Source organism: Eptesicus fuscus, chromosome 16 (genome assembly GCF_027574615.1).
Source record: "Eptesicus fuscus isolate TK198812 chromosome 16, DD_ASM_mEF_20220401, whole genome shotgun sequence".
NCBI lineage: Eukaryota > Metazoa > Chordata > Mammalia > Chiroptera > Vespertilionidae > Eptesicus > Eptesicus fuscus.
The window spans coordinates 60774039-60797136 of NC_072488.1; the positions used below are offsets into that span (position 1 = coordinate 60774039).

The 23098-nt window shown below is 42.6% G+C and overlaps 1 protein-coding gene across 4 annotated transcripts in view; it reads right to left on the bottom strand.

The window, feature by feature from the left end:
* Positions 1-17318, bottom strand: part of LOC103299684 (testis-specific gene 10 protein-like) — a 141718-nt gene extending 124400 nt beyond the window's left edge. For 2 of the 4 annotated variants that reach the window (XM_054728455.1, XM_054728453.1), the window contains exons 1-2: positions 17260-17318; positions 4229-4357 (exon numbers count right to left, since the gene is read on the bottom strand). The gene's annotated coding sequence lies outside the window, so the exon portion shown is untranslated. The other 2 variants (XM_054728451.1, XM_054728454.1) reach the window with 2 other exon arrangements.
* Between the last annotated feature and the right edge of the window lie 5780 nt (positions 17319-23098).

Genomic DNA, 23098 nt, shown 5'->3' on the forward strand with positions numbered 1-23098 from the left:
TTCAACTTTGCTATATCCTGAAAGGGAATTTTTTGTAGACTGCATAAAGCTAGGTCATGTTTTTTAACCCACTCTGTCAGTTCCCATCTTTTAATTAGGTATAGGCTATATGTACTTAATAAAATTACTTTTGTTATAATTCAAGTGTGGCTTTTTTGTTCACTGTTTTGTGCACAAGATGATACCCAAACAACTGAGCCACACCAGCCTGGGCTGTATAACTTTTTAATGGCTGCCCTATACATTCACAACTTATCGCAGCCTACATTTTACCAGTTTGAGTGAAGTGTAAAAACCTTACCTCCCTTTATGTTCCTTTATCCTCCTCTATTAATAACTGTCTTAAATATTATCCTCTACATGCACTGAGAACTATATTTGAAACATAAAAAACTAGAAAAAAAATTACATTTATTCATATTTTTGCTCTAAATGTTGTCCTTTCTTTCTTTCTACCCTTCTAAGTTTCCTTCTTTTATCTCCTTCATCATAGAGAAATTCCTTTTGCTATTCTTTGCTGGCAACCAATTCTTTTAGTTTTCTTCCTCTGAGAATGTCTTGGTTTTCCCTTCATACAGAATACTGAATTGACAGTTCTTTTCTCCAGCACCTGAAAAATGTTGTGCCACTTCCTCTGACGCCCATGATTGCAGATCTGCTGTAATTTGAACAGACGTCCCCTCTGAGTAATGAATTCTCTGGTTTATTTCAGGAACTTTTGTGGTCTTTAGTTTTCACAAGTTTAAATAAAAAGAGTCTTGGCATGGATTTCTTTGGGAGAATCCCTGTAGGCATTCACTCACCTTCTTTAATCTGTCTTATGTCTTTTACCAAATTTGGGGACTATTTTGCCATTATTCCTTCAAATAATTTTTCAGCCTCTCCCTTTCCTGCCTCTCTTGCTGGACTCCAAGTATCCAAATGTTGTATCGTTTGTTATGGTTCTACCTGTACTAAACCTCTGTTCATTTTTTCAATCTATTTTTTCTCTATTGTTCAGGTAATTTCTATTTTTCTGTTCTCATGTTCACTGATTCATTCCTCTCTCCCTATATATTTGAGAACATTGAATTTTTAATTCAGTTACTACATTTGTTTTAACTATTTTTGTTGTGATGAAATAGACATACCAAACATTTAGCATTGTAACTATTTTTATGTGTAAAATTCAGTGGCATTAAGTATATTCATTACGTTGTACAACCATTCCATATCCATTTCCAGAACTTTTCCATCATCCCAAATAGAAACACTGTACCCATTAAACAAAAACTCTATGAATTTTCCTATTCTAGGTACCTTATGTAAGTGGATTGTACAATATTTGTCCTTCTGTGCCTGCCTTATTTCACTTAGCATGTTTTCAAGGCTCATCCATGTTGTAGCTTGTATCAGAATTTCATTCTTTTTCAAGGGTGAATAATATTACATTGTATGTACATACCAGTTTGTTTCTTCATTCATCTGCTGATGAATATCTGGGTTGTTTCTACCTTTGTGCTATTGTGAATGCTGCTGCTATAAACACTGGTGTCCAAGTATCTGTTTGAGGGCCTGCGTTTAATCTTTTGGGGATACACTTAGGAGTAGAATAGCTGGGGATATACTATAATTCTATATTTAACTTTTTGAGCAGCTGCTAAATTTTTTCAACATGGCTGCATCATTTTTACTTTCCCACCAGCAACCATACAGGGCTCCAATTTCTCCGCTCCTCACCAATACTTGTAATTTTCTGTTTTTTGTTTTTTTGGTTGGTTTTATTTTTTATAATAGCTATCCTAATGGGTGTAAAGAAATATCTCATTGTGGTTTTGCATTTCCTTAATGGTTGGTGATATTTTCATATGCTTATTGGCCATTTGTAGATCCTCTTTGGAGAAATGTCTACTGAAGTCCGTTATCCATTTTTGAATTGGATTTGTCGTTGCTGATGAGTTGTAGTTCTCTATATATTCTCGTTATTAATCCCTTATGTGATATATGATTTACAAACATTCCCTTCTGTACATTTTTAATAAATTTTATTTTTTAGATCAGGAATTACAGAGATTTCCCACAGACCTTTTGTTTTCCCACCCCCAAACATACAAACACATTTTTCCCCCTTTGTTTTACATATTGTAACAGTGTGCTACATTTGTTACAAGTGATGAAACAACATTGATACCTTATGATTAACTAAAGTCCATAGTTTACATTAGGGTTCATTCTTTGGGTTGTAGATTCTATGGGTTCTGACAAATGTATACTGACATGTAACCATCATTACTGCATCATACAGAATAGTTTCACTGCCCTAAAAATCACCTGCGCTCCATTCATCACTCTCTCCCTCCAAGGTCTAAACGTTTTGTCTTTTTCAGGTTGGAATATGTAACCTTTTCAGATTGGCTTTTTTTCACCAAGGTTCCTTTGATAACTCATTTCTTTTTATAATTCCACTCTATGGATGCACCACAGTTTATCCATTCACTTACTGAAGAACAATTTGGTTGCTTCTAAAATTTCCATTTGGTTCTTGTTTATATCTCTTTATATCTTTCACTTCTTTGCTGAGATTTTCTATTTTCTTTTGTATATCTCAGGTATGTAAAAAATGCTTGCTGAAGCATTTATAAGATGGCTGATTTAAAATCCTTGTCAGATCATTGCAATATCTAATTCATATCGGTCCTGGCATATCTTGTCTTTTCTCACTGAAATTGAGAGCTTCCTGATTCTTAGGACAAGGAGTGATTTTTTCTTTTAATTGAAACCTGACATTCTAAGACTCTGGATCCTGTGTTTTAGTGGGCTTCCTGTGACACTGTTCCAGCTAGAAAAGAGGGCACGTCTTTGTTCTGCTGAGGGGAGGGGGAGCGGGGCGGGGGGTGCGGAAGTCCAGTTTTTACAGGAGGCTTCCATGGACACCTGGAGAAGGTGAAGCTCCTTGTTCCTGCTAGGCAGGGATGGACGTTCAGGCTCCTCACTAGGCCTCTGCTGAAACCACAGCAGCAGGAAGAGCAGAGCTGCCTCGTTACTGCTCTCACATGTCCACCACTGCCACTGTGGGTGGTGGACTTGTTCATGCTGGGTCACCGTAAAGCCCTAACTCTGCATATTCTCCTCAGACACCACTCCAGCAAGGAGGAAAGGAGGCACTTCACACCACCTGGTGGGGCTAGGCTCCCCATGTACTTCACACACAATGGGGTTGGGAACTTCCCTTACTGCCTTGTGGGCACAAAAGTCTTGGTTCCCAACACAAGCCTTCTTCTTTGACACCACCTTGTGGGGATGGAGAAGTTGGCAGGGGGAGGGGAGGGAGAAGAGGGTAGGAGGTACAGTTGGGGCTTCTTGTGACAGCCTGGCAAGGATAACGGGCTAGGCTCTTTACTCAGCCTTTGCGGGCAGGAACGGGGCTATAGGTTTTCCACTGTGTTGCTTAGAGCAGGCAGTTATTGTCTAAAAGGAGTCTTCCTTGCTAGGCTGTCCCTTTCCTAGTCCTTTGGCTAGAGACAGACCGCTTTTCTGAGACTGTTTTGTCTGCACCCATTGTTGTTTCTGAGCATTCTGTCTGGAATATATGGGGCAAAAAGAAAATCTAGGAACTCACTAACGTGTCATTCTTGGTGTGTTGGGGTCCCTAGTCAGTCTTCCTTCTTCTTCCCGCCTTTCAGTGTTCTATGCTTGTTTTATACATAATGTTCAGGGTTTTAGCTGTACTTAGTAAGAGCATTATAGAAAAGTAAGTCTACTCCTTCTTCCTTCAAGAGGCAATTTCTTTCAATGACCTTAATTAATAGCTACCCCACAGAGTAGGCACCAGAAGAGAAACAATGCTGAACTTGGAGTTCAGAGTACAGAATTCAAATCCTAACTAACTTGGGAATTCAGAGAAATCCTAGCTCTGCCATTCATTAGTCCAGTATCATAATTCTTTAACCTCTTGGAACTTCAGCTTCCATGTCTGTAAAATAGAAGTAACGACACTGTTTCACAAGGTTGGGATGAAGTAAGATTATGTACTTGAAAGCACCTAATAAAACACCTGGAACACAGTTTGCACTCACTGACTCAGACTCTGTGTATCAAAATGGCTAAGATAAAAATGAAGTGATTTTAGACCCATAAAATAAAAACCATAAGCTAGCACTGAATTAATGTTCTCCGGCTTCTTATTTTAAAATAGGCCCCAGCCAAGATTAATTCAGGGAAATAAATACATATGTAAACTAAATGTAACCTGTAATTTCAGTGTAGAGATGAATTTATCTTGAGTTCTCACTTGTTGTTCTAGCTGGAGAGTATTCTGGTATTTTTCAGCTTCGGAAACTGGAGCCTCTAGACCAAAATCATGTTCTTTGGTGGTAACCTAGTGGAAAGAACAGGAATAATACCAGGACATGCTTTTTAAAACAGCTTTGTGATTTCTCACAACAGTATATAATTTTTTTTAATTAACCACATTCTTAGATACATTTTCAATTGGTTTTAACCTTGTCACACCAGCAAAGAGTATTTCAGCAAGCTTTACCTTCATAACATTTTATGTTATAAAACTTTTTCTGTGTGCTTTCCAAATATAAAACTACAATATGAACATGCTTTTCAAAAGAAACATACCCTGAAACAACCAGTCCACTAAGGAAAAACCAAGATGGCGGCATAGGTAAGCACCTGAACTGCTGCCTCACACAACAATTTCAAAACTACAACTAAAAGACAGAATGGACATCATCCAGAACTACAGGAAAGCTGGCTGAGTGGAAATTCTACAACTAGAAGGAAAGAGAAAAGCTCAAGAGAATCAGAGGAGCTGCAAAGGGCTGAGGTACGGAGACATGCGTGCAGAGAGGAAGGGTGGCTGAGTTGGCTTTCTCTGGCGGGAGGGGGAAGGAAGCCCCCGACTGCACTGAACCCCAGTTCCGACTGCACTGAACCCCAGTTCCAGGCAAAACCTCATGGACCCAGGCTAATACAGGGGAAGTCTGCACTGTAAGGTAGAGAGAAAGGCACACGGAGACTCGGAGACTCGGGGAAGCCGCTGCAGGCAGGGGTCTGGTGGCGTGCACGCGTGAGTGTGAGCAGAGAAGACTGACTGTGGAGGTTGCCGCAGGCTTTCCCTAGAAGAATGGAGTAGGAAGCTCCTGACTGCACTGAACCCCAGTTCTGACTGCACTGAACCCCAGTTCCAGGCGAGCCCCTAGGGACCCACGCTCTTGGGGGGGGAATCTGGACTGTCAGGCGGAAACTCAGGGGAGCCGCGGAAGGCAGAGGTCTGGAGGCGCGCGCGCAAGGGCAGGGCTGACGGGAAGCCAAGACTGTCTGCTCAGCCCTGAGACTCCGCCCCATCCAAGCTGAGCACAGAGGCTTTTGCAATTTTGCAAGTCTGGTCCTATAAGGCTGTCTCCAGCACAGAAGGTCTCCCAGCGTAGACACAGCTGATACTCACAGCCAATTGGCCTGGAGGTCAATTCCTCCCAGTGATACCAGCAACAATCAAGACTTAAATACAACAAGGCTGTACACACAGTCCACAAAGGGGTGCACCAAGAGTGTCCACCTCAGGTAACTGGGGAGGCCGACCCACTGGGCCATATATGAAACCTAGCACACAAAGCTACCCTACCAACTCAGGGAAGCAGCGAAAATGCAGAGACAAAGAAACAGATCACAAATGAAAGAAATGGAGGAAAACAAATGACTGGATATAGAATTCAAAATCATGGTTATAAGGTTTTTCAAGAATTTCCTAGAAAAGGCCAATAAATTTAGCGAGACCCTCGAGAATATGAAAAAGGACCAACTAGAAATTAAACATACACTGACTGAAATAAAGAATAATATACAGAGATCCAACAGCAGACTAGAGGATCATAAGAATCAGTCAAAGATTTGAAATACAAAGAAGCAAAAAACTCTCAACCGGAAAAGCAAAATGAAAAAAGAATCCAAAAAGTTGCAGACAGTGTAAGAAGCCTCTGGGACAACTTCAAGGGTACCAACATCAGAATTATGGGGGTGCCAGAAGAAGAGAGAGAACAAGATACTGAAAACCTATTTGAAGAAATACTGACTGAAAACTTCCCCCACCTGGTGAAAGAAATAGGCCTTCAAGTCCAGGAAGCACAGAGAACCCCAAACAAAAGGAATCCAAAGAGGACCACACCAAGACACATCATAATTAAAATGCCAAGAGCAAAAGACAAGGAGAGAATATTAAAAGCAGCAAGAGAAAAACAGTTAATTACCTACAAGGGAGAACCCATACGATTGTCAGCTGATTTCTCAACAGAAACTATGCAGGCCAGACGGGAGTGGCAAGAAATATTCAAAGTGATGAATAACAAGAACCTACAACCAAGATTACTCTACCCAGCAAAGTTATCATTCAGATTGGAAGGTCAGATAAAGAGCTTCAACAGATAAGAAAAAGCTAAAGGAGTTCATCACCACCAAACCAGTATTACATGAAATGCTGAAAGGTATTCTTTAAGAGGAAGAAGAAAAAAGTAAAGATAAAAATTATGAACAACAAATACATATCTATCAACAAGTGAATCTAAAAATCAAGTGAACTAAAAATCTGAGGAACAGAATAAACTGGTGAATATAATAGAATCAGGGGCATAGAAAGAGAGTGGACTGATAATTCTCAGGGAGAAAGGGGTGTGCGGGGTGCAGGAAGAGACTGAACAAAAATCGTACACCTATGGATGAGGACAGTGGCGGGGAGGTAAGGGCAGAGGGTGGGGTGGGAACTGGGTGGAGGGGAGCTATTGGGGGGAAAAGGAGAAACAATTGTAATAATCTGAACAATAAAGATTTATTAAATTGAAAAAAAAGAAACATACCCCATCCTCTCCCCTTGGTAATCACTGTACTAAGAAAATATTGGGTCACAGCAAATTAAGTAGTCAATCTCCAGGCCTGTGTTTTCCAAAAAAGTTTGCTACGCATATCACAGAGAGCTGGCTTCTCTAATACCGTATTTTCTGGCGTATAAGACGACTGGGCGTATAGAAGATTTTCCTGGGTTAAAAAGTCATCTTATATGCCGGAAAATACGGTATATAAATAATTCCTATAAATAAGAAAGGAAAAGTGGCAAAGAAAATGGATACTTTACATACATGGCTTTTAAATAGATTTAAAGATACTCAATCTCACCAGTTAGAGGGATACAAAGTGAAGCAACCCTGGATACCATTTTTTAACTCACATTGGCAAAGATAAAATAGTTGTATATATAACGTAGTATTGTTATACATCACTGGTGGCAGTGTATATGACACAATACTTAATGAAGATCAATTAAATAAAATCTACAAACATTATAAATACACATAGCTTCTGTAATACACATAATTCCATTTCTAGGATTTGTTTCCACATACATATTTGTACATGCGCAAAATAACAAGATATTTCACTTTAACATACTACACATACTAATCCACATTGTATATTTTTATTTGACAAAGTGTCTTAGAAATTGTACAATTTAGGAAAATAATTGGTTCTTTTCCTGAATCAAGGCTGCCTTTATGTTAAGAAAGAGAGAATTTCCTACAAGTATCTTAGATCTCTCCTGGCAACACAGCTGTAATCCGAAATCAGGATCCCCAATCACTAACCTTATGTCACACACTGTCTAATCCAGCACTTAGCCGTGTGGCAGATGTATCCTCCTTTTTTTCCTTTCCCTAAACAAAACACAAGTCTGTGTTTCTGTTGTTCATTCTAGCAGTTACTGCCTCACTTGGAACTTAGCATTAGATCCCACAGAGTATTTCTAATTATGAATCATTTATGCCTTTATGGGGTAGGCTGAAATCCAATTTCTTACACAGTTTCTGTTGAAAAATATGTTCCTAGTTATAAACATTTGACTTAGAATAACAGAATCAAATGACTCCTCCCTATAGTACTTTTCAATATTTTTAGTGAATATACAAATCACTTGGGAATCTTATTAAAATGCAGATTTTTATTCACAATATGCCTGAAATACTACATTTCCATAAAGCTGCTCAGCGATCCCTATTGAGCTAGTACAGAGACTAGAACCATAAAACATCCCATAAAACAAGCACTAAATTAATATTTATTCTCCATCTTCTTATTTTGAAATAGGCCTCAGACCAAATTAATTCAGGGAAATAAGGTACAGTCTAAGCCTGGCGAGCATTCATAGCTCTTATAATTTGGTGCCTTCCCATGACTCCAATTTATCTCCTACTTGACACCTCCAAGAATCCCTCCATTAAGGACAAGCTATTCCAAACTACTCCACACATTCTTTATACATTCAGAAACTTGTTATCTTTTATTCGTAAGCCTTGCCCTCACCCTTTTATCCACTTAATTAAAGACAAAGACACTTCTAAGGTTCAGCTGGAATTCTATATTCTCTAGGAGGTTTTCTCTATCTTCTCCATCGAACAGTAATCACTTCTTCAATGAGTCTTTGTATATAGTAGTTACAGAACAACTTATGTAGCTATTTGGTTTTTCTGGATGTATATCTCCCTCACATGGTCATTAGAATGTTACGAACAAGCGATGTCCTAGAGCTCTCTGTACTGCCCCAACCTGCACAGAGCTGTCTGTACTATAGGAAGGTATCATAAAATTTTGCAGATGTGACAAAGAAGCAGTATACTAAAGCAGATAAAATTAAATATTCCTTCTTCTGTTTGGAAATCTCAATAGTCAAGTGGGGGTTCTATAAAATTACCCATCAGACTAACCTAGAAATTAAAAGTAGGAAGAGGCCAAGAGACCATCACATTAGAGCTGCTCCTTTCCCTGCACTAGCTTAGGAGGCAGTAAAAAGGGAGAGAAATTAATATATCGGAAATACCCTTGTCTAGCCTGCCACCCAGAATATTCTCCACATTTCCATGATCTTTAAATGGATGATGAATGGAACTTGTGTTCCTGTACAGACCTCAGAGAATACAAGAAAAGTAAAAGTACTGTGCGAGCAGCAAATTGTTATCATGAACATCCAAGTGAGAACCACAATCATTCTCAATTGGGAAGTAACATAGCAGAGTGGTTAAGAGTGTGTTCATTAGCATCAGACTGTTCATGTTCATCATGCTAGTTCTGCCGCTTCTTAGCTGCATGACTAGGGGCAAGTTACTTCTCTGGCCAAGGCTTCACCTATAAAATGGGAATGATAACAGTACTGGCCTCAAAGAGCTGCTGTGAGGATTCATATAAGTAAAGCACTTAGGAAAGTGCCTGGCTAAAACAAGTCTATATACACCGAGTGGCCAGATTATTATGATCTCTGAACGCATAACAATATGGCCACTCAGTGTATATCCTATATAATAAAAGGCTAATATGTAAATTGTCCCCTCGACCAGGAGTTGGACCAGCAGGCAGGCTGGCCAACCGCCCATGTCCCCTCCCCCTGGCCAGGCTGGCCAGACCCCACCCATGCACTAATTCATGCACTGGGCCTCTAATATATATATATTCACATACATACACACACTGAGTGGCCAGAATATTATGCGTTCAGAGATCATAATAATCTGGCCAGTCAGTGTATATATAATTATTATTATTAACAATTACTATTATTCCCAGTTCTTCTCAGTGATTCAACTTATCTAATTGGCCATCAAGTCCTACTGATTTTTCACTGAAATCTCTCTCAAATTCATATCTTCCATTCCTATCACTGTTTCAGTTCATACTATCAGACTGTAACAGTCACATTTATTCGATTCTCAAATTTATACACAGAGTAATTGATGACCCAATATTAGATTCAGGGGACAGAAATATGGAAACCAAATAAAAAGCTAAAATTTCAACTCTCAATGATCTAGGGAACTGCAGAACTATAAATCAGAAATCAGAGTACAGCAAGATTAGTGCACACCAGAGGAATGAATGCACATGAATGCTAAGGGAATACAGAGAAAAGGAATACAAAAGAGTATTTCTGAGTTCTACTTCCCTCCAAAAGACAGCATAGATTTTACATGTTCCCAAAAAACTATGAACATAGCCTATCAGAGCACATTATATTGTGTTTATTGGACGTCCACAGCCATGGCAACTTGTGTAAAACAGACCTCTAATTCTCCCACCTGCAGTCTGCTCTCAACACACCTCCACTATGCTCCTTCCCAGGCTCTCCCAGGTCAAATGGCAGTGCCTAAGGCAGTGCCAGAGGAGTCACCTCTGTTTCCTCTCTCCCTGATCCCCATCAAATCCATCAACAAGCCCTGATGGTTCTAACTCCAAATCCACCCCCTTCTCTGCAGTTGTATTACCACCTCCATGGTTCAAGTCACCATCATCTCCCACATGGATTGCTACAAGTTTCCTAACTGGTCTTTCTGCTTCCATGTTGCTCCCTACAACTATTTTCCAAATGGAGATCAAAAGACTCACTTTAAAACAATGAGATCCTCTTCAAAAACACTCCAATGGCTCCCCAATGCAATTAGAATAAAATCCACACATTTTAAGGTCCTGTGTGATTTGGGACCTGCCTTCACTTTCCTAAATAGACCCAGTACTCTCTCCGTTGTCCACCTGCCAGCTCTATTGGTTTTCTTTCTGTTCCTCTACTGTACCAATATCATTACATGGTAAGGCCCAGCCCACGGCTGGCTCTATATTACCCCCAGCTCAGCTTTGGGCTGAAATGTCAGAGGCTCTTCCCTGACCTCTTACCTAAATAAATAAATAGCCTCTCTCCTAGTCACTCTCTTATTGGGTTATTTACACTTTTTTTTTTTTTTTGTATGTCTCTCCATCTTTTTTTTTTTTTTAATGAATCTTTATTGTTCAGATTACAATTGTTTCTCCTTTTTCCCCACATATCTCCCCACCCCCCAGTTCCTACCCCCCCCCCTCTTCCCTTACCTCCCCCCCCCCCGCTGTCCTTATCCATAGGTGTATGATTTTTGTCCAGTCTCTTCCCATACTCCCCACACAGACACCCCTTTCCCCCTGAGAATTATCAATCCACTCCCATTCTATGCTTGATTCTATTAAGTTCACCAGTTTATTCTGTTCCTCAGATTTTTAATTCACTTGACTTTTAGATTCACTTGTTGATAGATATGTATTTGTTGTTCATAATTTTTATCTTTCTTCTTCTTTTTCCTCTTTTTAAAGAATACCTTTCAGCATTTCATATAATGCTGGTTTGGTGGTGATGAACTCCTTTAGCTTTTTCTTATCTGTGAAGCTCTTTATCTGCCCTTCAATTCTGAATGATAACTTTGCTGGGTAGAGTAGTCTTGGTTGTAGGTTCCTGCTATTCATCACTTTGAATATTTCTTGCCACTCCCGTCTGGCCTGCATGGTTTCTGTTGAGAAATTAGCTGATAATCGTATGGGAGCTCCCTTGTAGGTAACTAACTGTTTTTCTCTTGCTGCTTGTAAGATTCTCTCTTTGTCTTTTGCTCTTGGCATTTTAATTATGATGTGTCTTGGTGTGGTCCTCTTTGGATTCCTTTTGTTTGGGGTTCTGTGTGCTTCCTGGACTTGTAAGTCTATTTCTTTCATCAGGTGGGGGAAGTTTTCGTTCATTATTTCTTCAAATAGGTTTTCAGCATCTTGCTCTCTCTCTTCTTCTGGTACCCCCATAATTCTGATGTTGGTTCGCTTGAAGTTGTCCCAGAGGCTTCTTACACTATCTTCAACTTTCTGAATTCTCTTCTCTTCATGCTTCTCTGGAAGTGTCTCCTTGGCCTCTTTGTATTCCAAATCTTTGAGTTGATTCTTGCAATCCTCTAGTCTGCTTTTGGGTCTCTGTATAATATTTTTTATCTCAGTCAGTGTATGTTTAATTTCTAGTTGGACCTCATTGAATTTATCGGCCTTTTCCATGAAATTCTTGAAAAACCTTATAACCGTGGTTTTGAACTCTATGTCCAGTCGCTTGTTCTCCTCCATTTCTTTGGTTTGTGATCTGTTTCCTTGCCTTCTCATATTCTCTGCTTCCCTAAGTTGGTAGGGTAGTTTTGTGTACTAGGTGTCCTATTGGTTCAACGGGTCAGCCTCCCAGTTACTTGAGGTGGACACTCTTGGTGTACCCTTGTGTACTGTGTGTCCCCCAGCAGGAGCTACAGCAAGGGCTAGTTTTCTCCTCCTTTGCTTGGGCGGTTTTGGAGCAGTCTGACTGGAGCTGCAGTTGGTTAAGCTGCTCCAGAACAGGCCATTTATATGCAAAAGCCGCTGTGTGGAGCCGGGGCAGGTTTGTAGAATGTGCGGGGCGGGGCCTCAGGGCGGGGCCTCAGGGCAGGGCGGGGTCTCAGGGCGTCACTAGGCTGGGGCGTGGCCAACGGCAATGGCTGCCGTCAGCCGTCTCTGCCTTTCCATGTTTCCAAGTCCCTGCGCCCCGAGCTCCAGCGCAGTAAACAGTGATTGCTGGGCGCACCACTGCAAAAGTCACTCTCACTTTCCGACCCGATGGCCGAGAGTCCAGCTTCTCCCCGTAGGTGCCTGGGTCCCCCGAGTGTCCCCAGAAACTGGATTTCAGAGTGATCGGGAGCTTGTCTCCCTGCGGGTTGAAGAAAAGCTGCGCACCCAGCCGCCCGCCGCCGGCCCGATTCACGTGCCTCCGTACCTCAGCTTTTCAGCGATTTTGCTTCTTTCTCTTCTTAGTTGTAAATCTTCCACTCAGCCAGCTTTCCCGTGGTTCTGGGTGGTAGACGTTTTTGTCTTTTAGTTGTATTTTTGAAATTGTTGTGTGAGGCAGCAGATTAGTTGTTTAACTATGCCGCCATCTTGGTTCCTCCCCAGTATATTTTACACTTTAATCATTTGAAATTTATTGTTTATTTCTTCACTAGTTTCCCCCCCTACTAGAAGGTAAGCGCCAAGAGATCTAGGCTCTTATCTTCTGTTATAGTCAAACTCAATAGTCAAGTGGGGGTTCTATAAAATTACCCATCAGACTAATCTAGAAATTGAAAGTAGGAAGAGGCCAAGAGACTATCACATTAGAGCTGCTCCTTTCCCTGCACTAGCTTAGGAGGCAGTAAAAAGGGAGGCTATGTTCATAGTTTTCTGGGAACATGTAAAATCTATGCTGACTTTTGGAGAGAAGTAGAACTCAGAAATACTCTTTTGTAGTCCTTTTCTCTGTATTCCCTTAGCATCCATGCACATTCATTCCTCTGGTGTGCACTAATCTTGCTGTACTCTAATTTCTGATTTATTAGTTCTGCAGTTCCCTAGAACTAATAAGTAGTTTTAATGGTAGGGATGGGGTGGAAGCAAGTTTGATGAGGACTAATAAAAGAGTTAGTACTAAGGAAAAGGAAACAAAATGTAGACTTAAAGGAAGCATGATTGTGAGAAGAGAGGTAGAGCGAAAGTTAGAAGAAGACCAAAGTTGTTGAAGGGTCATTACAAAAGTAGAAAATCTTTTTTTAAAAATATTTTTTATTGATTTCAGAGAGGAAGGGAGATGGAGAGAGATAGAAACATCAATGATGAGAGAGAATCACTGATCGGTTGCCTCCTGCACGCCCCCTATTGGGCACTGAGCCCGCAACCCAGGCATGCGCCCTTGACCCAAATCGAACCTGGGACCCTTCAGTCTGCAGGCCGACGCTCTATCCACTGAGCCAAACCCGCTAGGGCAAAAGTAGAAAATCTTGTTCTTTAATTCTCTTTACATCAAGGAAAGCTTCCAGAATTAAACAAAAGCTCTGGGTTCTCTCCTAAATGCAAACACATACACAACTTCAGTTTCAGGGGGTTCAAGAACTCCCTAAGTTCTCGTACTCCAGGTTAAGAAGCCCTACAGTTTTGTAAACACAATAAAGATTCTAAGACATGGGTTAACGCTAACTAATGGAGCAAGGCCGCTGGGCTAACAAGAAACCCAGATATAAGCTGTGCACTGTCCTCTGAAACAAGAAAGAGAAAAGCAAGGCCAAGTGAAGATTAAGATAAGGAGTAGAAACATGTTTTTAAAGATTTTTTTATTGATTTTTAGAAAGAGAGAGGAAGGGAGAGGGAGAGAGAGAAGAAGGGAAAGGGAGAGAAACATTGATGTGAGAGCAAAACATCAACTGCCTGCCTCTTTCACGCATCCATCAGGTGATCGAGCATGCAACCTGGGAATGTGCCCTAACTAGGAATTGAACTGGTGGCCTTTCAGTGCATGGGATGAAAACCAACCAATTGAGACACACCATCCAGGGCCATTTTTTCAAGGGGTAGATAATTGCAGAAGTTCCTTCCTGGTAGAATTTTAATTTTTCAGTAAAAAAGGAGGTAAGATCATTTGCTAAAATGTATTACCAGTGGAGCAAAGTATCAGGTATATAACATGAGCTCAATAAATGCCTACTGAATATTTTGATAGAATACTGGAGTATTTTATGAGATTCTGAATGCTAGTTCCACAAGAGGTCAACTTGTTTTCTTTAATAAAACTGTCCCCAAGTGTTTAAACTGATAGACACTTTGAAGTAGGAAGGAATAACCTCACTAACAGAAAGATATAGAGAAACACACAAAATTTTATGAACAATTTTGAGATAGCTATTTGTATTCATAATAAAAATCTGTAAATAAATGTTTTGGGAATTCACTTCAAACAAAATAGTAAAGCCACAATAGTCAACCTTTCTTATGAAAAAGAAATAACCTCTCCTAGTCATTCCATTCAAACCCAAAGTTCTCACTTCTCTTCCATTCAGATTATACTGTAAAGAAATAACTTGTGTTTTAAAAGTTCATAAATAAAGGGCCTTAGGGGAGGTACCACTTATCAAGACCTCATGGGTACATAAGGGGTTAAATAGCTGTTTTCAAGAGGTTTTTATGAACTTACAGAATTTAATAATATATAAACGGATGTCATACCATAACTAAGATATGGGACTGCCTTACTAACTAGCTCACTTCAAAAGATTACCACCTATATATATAAAAGCCTAAGCCACCAAACCACTGGTCGACCAATCACTATGGCGTGCACTGACCACCAGGGGCAGGCACTCAATGCAGGGGCTGCCCCCTAGTCACTAGGGCCTAGTGGTCAGTGTGCTCCCATAGCCAACCTCTCGCAGCTGGCCAACCTCCCTTGGCCCCTCCCCCCGGCTGGCCACCTCAATTGGTCCTGATGGCCGCCAGGCTGAGGGACCCCACTCGTGCATGAATTTATGCACTGGACCTAGTGGGGAAATAAAAAGATTATCCTGGGGGCATGTATAAGAAGCTACAACAATAATGTTCTTCATATTCACCAAAACTGTAAAATCTTTAATGTCCACCAAGAGAAGAGTAGATCAGTTGTGGTATACTCTTACATCAGAACACTGAACAACAAACTATAAGCAACAACAAGGAAAAATCTTAAAAACAATGTCAAGTAAAGAAGCAAAATGCAAAGAAATACTTAGTAACATTTCATTTACATAAGTTCAAAAGCAAGCCAAATTAGAATGTGCATGTTCACTTACAAAGATGGAGGAAAAGCAAGGAAGTGGCTAGCATAGTGGATACATCAGGGGAGAAGGGTGTGTGATGGGAAAAGGGAATAAATATAATAATACCTGCTCTAACTGCCTCTGTATCTGGAGTACTTTAAGAGCAAATTATCCTAAAACAAACTGTACCAAGCAACTGAAGAAGAGGACAGAAAGACAGCCCAGAAAATCTCTACAATTGATTACATGCTGGGCTAAAGAAGTGATTTTTGTGTGTTTTTTTTTTTTTTCCAGAAAAGAAACATTTTAAATAAGATATATTTGGGAAGCTGCCATTAAATAATGCCAAAATTTATTATTTCAAATTAATATTTCATTAATGTACCTTCCTAATTATTTCCCACTAATTAGACTGATTTAGCCCTGGCCAGCTGGCTCAGCTGGTTGAAGCGATCTACCTTTGTGGGTTCCATTCCTAATCAGGGCACAAACCTAGGGTGCCTGTTAGATCCCGGCCTAGGGAAGCAATTGATTGATGTTTCTTCCTCACATCCATGTTTCCCTTATCTCCCTAGAAATCAAAAACATATCCTCCTGAGGATATATATATATACACGCACAGACACATATATACAAAATTGGGTGAGGATTTTAAAAATTTGGATTTAGTTGATTAATTAAAATACAATAAAAAACAGTTTTATCTTGGATGCAGGTTTGAATGATGTGACACTCTCCTTTTACATTTATAACTAACCTATTTTCCTCTACTTAAAGACCGACTGTTATTATTTCCTTACAACAAAAAGTGCAGTTGAAATGCCAGTAGAGGACATCTGAAACACCGAATACCGTGAGCCATAAGGGCATGTAGTGGAGGAAGGAAAAGTCATCTTTGCAAACTTTTCCTGATGCCGCGATCCTTGACTTTATTTAAAGAAAAAAAAAAGTATTCCTGGGCGTATTTAGGTATCAGGTCCATGACTGTCTCAGTTATTGTTGCCTCCACTAGTTTTCAGACAAAAGCCAGCTTACCCTGCCTCTCCTGGGTACTGAACTTATAGATTTTCAGGAGAATGCCGGCTTCATCTCGGCCCTTCGCCTCCCGAAGTCTATAAAGAGCTTAGAAGTGAGAGGTTGGGAGTCAGGATGAGCCAGGTTGAACTCCCAGATCTCTGACTTCCAATTGCTCAGCTCCACTCCAGAGCGTTTCTACCCCGAACAGTCCCCCCAACAACCAAGCCAGGGCGGCAGGAAGCGAAGCGGTCACCATAGGAACTGGGCTCAACTCCGCGCTCCTAAGAAATGGCAGCGGCAGCAAAGCTGGCTCCCGGAGGGCTTCCCGGGGCCGCAGCTCTGCCTGCCACTGCCCCTCGCAGCAGCTCACGCAGTGAACACCTGCCTCGGGGTCACCCCCGCCCCGACCCACACACTCGCTCTTGCAGCTGCCTTCTCAGAGGCCTTCCGGCCCAGAAACTGCTTGGCCCCAACCCGGGCCATCACCGCGGCTTCTACCTGGAGCTCCAGGTCCCTCCCTGGACTTCTCAGCCCAGCAGCCTCCTCAGAGCTCATCCTGGCGACTGCCAGGCCCCTGACTCCCGCCGGGACTCAAGTCCCACCCCATCCCCATCCTCCGCCCCTTTCCCCGCCCTTCCCACCCCCAAATGGACCCGGCCCCGCCCCGCTGGGGGTGGAGAAAGAGGAAGACGAAACCTGGCGGGAAGGAGGCCGCCGTCGACTCCGCCCTCACGCTGTGTACCTGAGGGGCGCTTTTTCTCCACTTCCTAGGCGCCTTCGCTCCACATCCTTTCCTCAAGCCCCCAGTCCCTGTGCGCACGCGTACCTGGCTCGACGCTCCTTCTCGCAGGGACTACGAGCCCTGCGCGCGCACCCACGCACGAGGCGACGCGTACGTTCACGTGCCAGTCCTAGCAGACGCCTAGGGAAGGCCTCCTCTTGGTCCATCCGCGCCGCGCAGGCGCACGCCCCACAGCGCCTAGAGTTTCCACAGGAGCGTCCGGTCTCCTAGTAACCAAAGGCTAGCCCTTTTCCATGGCCGCGGCACCTGGATGGAATGCGCATGCGCATCCTGCAGCTTTCCCAAAGCTATGAAACACCTGCGGCTGCCAAGGCGTTGTACCACTTTCCCCATAGGTCGGGCACCGTTCTGGACCCAGTGAACTCGTTATCCCGCAGAGCTGCTCTTGGGTCCTGGGAGGTTGGCGCGATCTCCTGCCGCAGCCGAGTGTCAGGGAGCCTCCCAGGTCGGGTCCTGCCACAGCACCCAGGGAGAGGGCCAGGGGCCTGCAGTCTGGGGAACCTGCAGCCTGGAGGCCAGGGTCAGCTCTGTGTGGTCCAGTCTGGGTTGAATTGGGAATGGCAGAACTAGCAGTGAAAGAAAGCGCAGATTCCTGATTGGTATCCCTTCTCCACATGCGGTCCCTTTCTAGAAAAACTGGTGATGGTTAACAAAAAAAGGAAAGGGTACACTACGTAATTGATATTTAATGTGCTAAGTGAAAGAATCCAGACACAAAACCCACGGTTTGTGATTCCATTCATTTGAAATATGCAAATAGGCAAATCCATAGAGACAATGCAGATTAGTGGTTGCCAGGGGCAATGGGGGAGGGGGCCTTCTTAGTGGGCACAGGGTTTCTATTTGGGTGATGAATAAGTCCTGGAACTAGGTAGTGGGAATAGTTGTGCTGCATTGTGCTACTGAGCTGTACAATTTCAAATAGTTAATAAAATGTTAAATTTTGTTATTTTACCACAATTTATGAAAAAGTCACTTTCTCAAAATTTCTCTGACTCCTAGCATTGGTCCGACTGGGTCAGGTTCTCCTGCAAAAATATCTAGTATTTCTCCTTTGAAGGACTTATCATAGTTGTAATTGATTATTTGTGTAATTATTTGTCTAATATCTGTCTTTTCTTCTTTACTATAAAATCCATCAGGGTAAGGGATCATATCTGTCTTCACCATTGTATCTCCTAGGGTGTAGCACAATGCTTGGTACATACTAGGTTTTCTGTCAATACTATGGAACAAGTAAAGCAGGGTTGGGGAACCTTTTTTCTGCCAAGGGCCATTTAGGTACTTATAACATCATTCACGGGCCATACAAAATTATCAACTTAAAAATTAGCCTGCTGTATTTGGTGAAACATTTAATTAACTCACCCCTAAGGCCTTGGGAGGTCCTGACCAAATGATTTCTTGGGCCATCTCCCTTCTCCTCCCCCTGGAAGAATTTCCATTCTAGCAGGGCTAAGATCAAAGCCACTGCCCAGAGTCTCTGCTCCATATTCAAGTCTCTGCTCCATATCATAATCTGGCCACTCAGTGTATATACCCTGCCTAGATGTTGCTGAAAATTCTTTGGAAATAATGTAGAGAAAATATCATTTTACTGCCAAACCAGTGCATAAAGATTTTACTTTTTCTTATCATAGATTGATTTCCTCTACCAGCCCAAGAAAATGAAACACTTCTTCCCTCAATGAAAGTTCAAAGAGTGGTCAGTGCTCAATCCTGTCCCAACTAACCCTTTCATAGTACCTCTGCACTCTCCCTTGTGACACACTCCTACCCAATTCTAAGGTCTGGGTTTTCTATTCCCTTAGTTTCTCCATCATTTCACAAGCTTCACTACAAAAATAAATAAATAAATAAATAATAAAAAAAAAAAACACCTCTATTTTCTTTTTTTTCCTGAATACCACCCTGGTCCCCTCCAAAAAAAAATCTGGGGCTTCAGTTGCACATACATTAAGCTGCTTGATGCTCTGATAATTTTTTTTCTCATGGTATAGTTTCTATGATTTGTCTTTAAGTTCACTTTTCTTTTCTTTCTTTGATGGTGTCAATCCCATCCACAATGGGATTTTTACACATCAGGATTGTATTTTTAATTTTGGAAGTTTGACTTTTTAATATGTTCCATTCTTTACCCCATCATGTTCAAGCTTTGCTCTACCTTCTTGGAAATATGGAATACATATTAAAATAGCTGTTAAGTTCAGTGCATACTAATTATATCATTTCCAGGTATGTTTCCATTTCTATCAACTGACTTTTTTCTCCTATTTATGGGTCATATTTTTATGCTTGTTTCCATAGCTCATAGTTTTTATTGGCTACCAGACATTGCAGATTTTACACTGTTACATGCTTGGAGGTTTTTGTTTTTCTTTAAATATATTTAGACTTTGTTCTGATATGCAGTAAGTTTACTTGGAAATATTTTGATCCTTTAGAGCTGCCCTGTCGAAAATAGTAACTACTAAATACATACGTCTATTTTGGTTTTTGTTAATAAAATTAAGTAAAATTTAAATTTTAGTTCTTCATTTGTACTATATATATTTCAAATGTACACACATGGCTATTGTCCAATATAGTATTGGACAATAATTGAAGAAAGTTATGTTGGTCAGAGCTGCTTTAGAAGCTGGCTTTTAAGCTTTGTTAGGTCCCAAACAGTCTTTATCTGGGGCTAATTTGGCCCCATTACCGAGCCAAGATCTTTGTGAGGACTCTGTGCAGTGCTCCATGTATTAGGAGTTCTTCCCATTCTGGCTGGTGGGAATTCTATTCTTGGCCATGTGTCTGCCTTCCCCTTCTGCTGGTTGGTTCCCAGGTCACCATAGTTTCCTTACACCTATGCACTGACCAGTACTCAGCCAAAGAATTGTGGGGAATCCGCTGCTGCTCTCTGGAGCTTTCCCTCACTGTTCCCCTCCTCTCTCCAAATTCTAGCCACTTTAGTCTCCACAAACCCTGAACTCCGTCTTCCAAACTCCTTCAATAACTGACTCAGTTTGGGTTCCCCTCCTTGCTCGCTGCCTGGAAACTCCAGGGCTCACCTTGTTAATTTCCTTTCTGCTGGGAATTACTCTCCTGCACTGCCTACTGTCCAGTATTATAAAACCATGCTTTCCTGTGTTTTGTTTTTTAGCATGTTCAGGGCATGAGGATAAATCTGGTGTCTGTCTCTGTGTCATGGCCGAAAGTAGAAGTCAGCTGGCTCCTCTTAGTCTCAGGCCCCATGTCACCAATCATCCCCAACAGAAATGGTTTGTGATTCAAAACTTGCTTCAGGCTGAGGGCACTGGAACTGCAGAGGCCCTGACACAGCAGAGGGTTTGGCATAAATGTGCTTGAGGAACAGCAATGAGGTCATGGCGGGGACGAAGAGGGAGTGAGAGAGACAGGAGTTTGAGATGACAGATTTTCGTTTTGTATATCTGTTTACTACTGCTGCTGCAACAATTTAACACAAACGTGGTGGCTTTAGCAACACTCATTTACTACCTTACAGTTCTGGAGGTTGGAAGTCCAAAAGGCATCTCACTGGGCTAAAAGAAGGGCAGCAGGGCACATTCCCTCCGGAGGCTCTCGGGAGCATCCCTTTTCCTGCCTTCCTTTGGCTTACGGTCCCCTCCTATGTTCAAAGCCAGTCACGTCATTCCCACATTGCATCACGGTGACATTCCTGCCTCTTTCACTCATGAAGACTCTGGCGATTACATTGGTAACCCCAATTGTCCGGTATCATCTCCCTACCTCAGGGTCAGTTCATTAGCAATTTTAATTCCATCTGCAATCTTAGACATCTTTGGAGACCATTATTCTGCCTATGCTGAAGATACAATATGTAGAGAATTTGGCTTTTCCTCTGAAATACAAAATTATTCCAGCACGTTGAATAGAGAATCGATCTGATCTGGCTTCTCATGAAAATAAAGTCTGTAACACCGAGCCTGCACTGCTGCGTGGCAGCAGCTGGTGAGACTGCCCTTGAGGGGTGGCCTCTCTCACTTCCCCTGCCCTTGCCCAGCCCAAGTGGCATCTGAGTGCATAACTCTGCTTTGGGGTCACCTACCAACCTGGGCTGCCCCCCACCCAGATTCTGTGGGCTCCTCCCACCAGAAGATGTGAAAAAGGCCTCTGACTTTAGGATAACTGAACACAGCTACCTGGGCTTTTCAACACCCCTGAGTAGGAGTGATCGGAACCACCCACTGGGCTCCCAGAGGCACTCAGATTTGGGCAGGGTGACCAGGGTGCAGGCTGCCAGGGGCACACTGAGGGAGCGGGAGGACACGGCCCTCACCTGCAGGGCCGCAGTGAAATGGCTGGTTTGGTGTCCCGGACGATGCGATACTCATGTTCATGGCCGACTGGATACCTCATCGCCACTGTGGGTAGGTAGCCCACGGTGTTCTTGTCCAGGTTCCAAGCCAGGCCGGTAAGGCCAGGTCAGATTCCGCCCAACGAAAACTGCAGAGCCCAGTTGGTCGTCACAAAGCTGGAAGGACAGGGACAGGAATGGGTCCTGGATGATGCCTGGCTCTCAGCTGATCGTGGCCCCTTCCTTTCTGCTAAGACCCTGCTCACATCACATCCATTACCCCTGGGCCACCCCCAGCATGGAAAGCAGGGAGATGTAGGGTGACTCAGTGGAGTCTTTTTGGCTGTCGTCCTGCTATCTGCACCATATTCCACCCATTCCAACTGTAGCCACACCCAGTGAGGCCCATGAATGTCTGATCTCCAGCAGGCGAGCCAGTCCTGCTGCAGGTTAGAATCACCTGGGAGGATCCCATAGTGGTCCGCACACAGAATCATCTAGAAAATGCTGACGGTGGGCTCCTGCCCCAGGTATTGTGGTCAGAGTGTTAAAAGCTTGCAGGAGACTAAATGTGCAGCAGAGTTTGAGACCCACTACCCAGCGCCCACCCCAGACCAATTAAGCCAGAATGTCCGGTGGGGCCCAGGCAGGAAAAGACTGCCCATGGGATTCTGACGCGTATCCACGGACTGAAGCTACTTGAAAAGTTGGTGCACAAAGTCCTCACTTAATGTCCTCGATAGGTCCTGTGACTCTTAAGCTACACGACATATAACAAAACCAGTTTTACCACAGGCTAATGGACACAAAGAGGAGTTAAGTTCCTACGGCATCTCCTCAGTGTTGTAATGAAACAGTGGTGAAGGAGGTAACCTTATGCCAGCACCTGCCTCTCAGTAAGCCATTCCAGGAAAGGCCTCTGAAGTTGTTTCCAGGGAGCCAGCCCCACCTTCTGGTTAAAAAGGGGTATTTCATTTCAATAGCAAAGAAATTCACACCACTTGACTCAAGGTGTTAAAAGGAGAGCAAATGGGGTGCCATTGTCAACAGGCCCCCCCCCCCCCCAGGAACTAGATTGCCTAAATTTAGTTTATCTCTTCTTCCTACCTCTGAAGGTGTCACTTTTGCAATTAAAATAATAAATGTGATAACTCTGATCATATTTGCTCCTACTCACAGACTTCCAATAGCTTCAGGGCCAAAGGTATTAGCTCTACCCTCCTCAAGCCCCAACCTAACCTCTCCTCATTTCGCTCCTCCTCAAGTCACACCACAGGGCAGCCAGCGTTTTCTGCTTTAGTCACACTGAGGTGGGTGGGGTGGGGATGGGGGAGCCAGCAGAAAGAGAGATAATGATACAGTGACATTTAAAAGAACCAAAATATAAAGAGCCAGATCCCTGTTTATTTTTATCCAGCATGCCCTAGAGACAGACTGGCAAGGCAGGCCCTGCACCGGGAGACCAAGAACATTCCACAGAGCATTTCTGCCTTTCTCAGGCCAATTCCACACCAATTTAGACTCGAAAGGAAGTTGACCCTG